Raw genomic sequence first — 382 nt, forward strand, 5'->3', positions numbered from 1 at the left:
TTTTTGCAAAACTACTAATGGCGCACCACCTACAGGTGCGCCATTAGTAACCAGGGTTACTAATGGCGCATTTGCAGGTGGTGCGCCATTAGTAACCTGGGACCCCAACAAGATATTTTGGACAGCCACACCTACCCACTCACTTTCCCCACTTCATTCCCTCCACCTCCTTCTTCAAGCTTTCGGCTGCCTCCTCCTCCTCACCTCATTTGCACCATAGATTCATCAAAATTAAGTTGTGAAATTACCTTTTTTGATAGGTAAGTAAGGGGAAAGCTATCTTCATGTTGTAGATCTACTTTTTTTCTCCCTAGCTCGCTCCAACAACGTGCACATGCACTTTTTGTGGCCTAGCTAGATCTATGTATGTTTGTGGTGTTGC

This window comes from Triticum dicoccoides, chromosome 3B, assembly GCF_002162155.2.
Source record: "Triticum dicoccoides isolate Atlit2015 ecotype Zavitan chromosome 3B, WEW_v2.0, whole genome shotgun sequence".
Taxonomy (NCBI): domain Eukaryota; kingdom Viridiplantae; phylum Streptophyta; class Magnoliopsida; order Poales; family Poaceae; genus Triticum; species Triticum dicoccoides.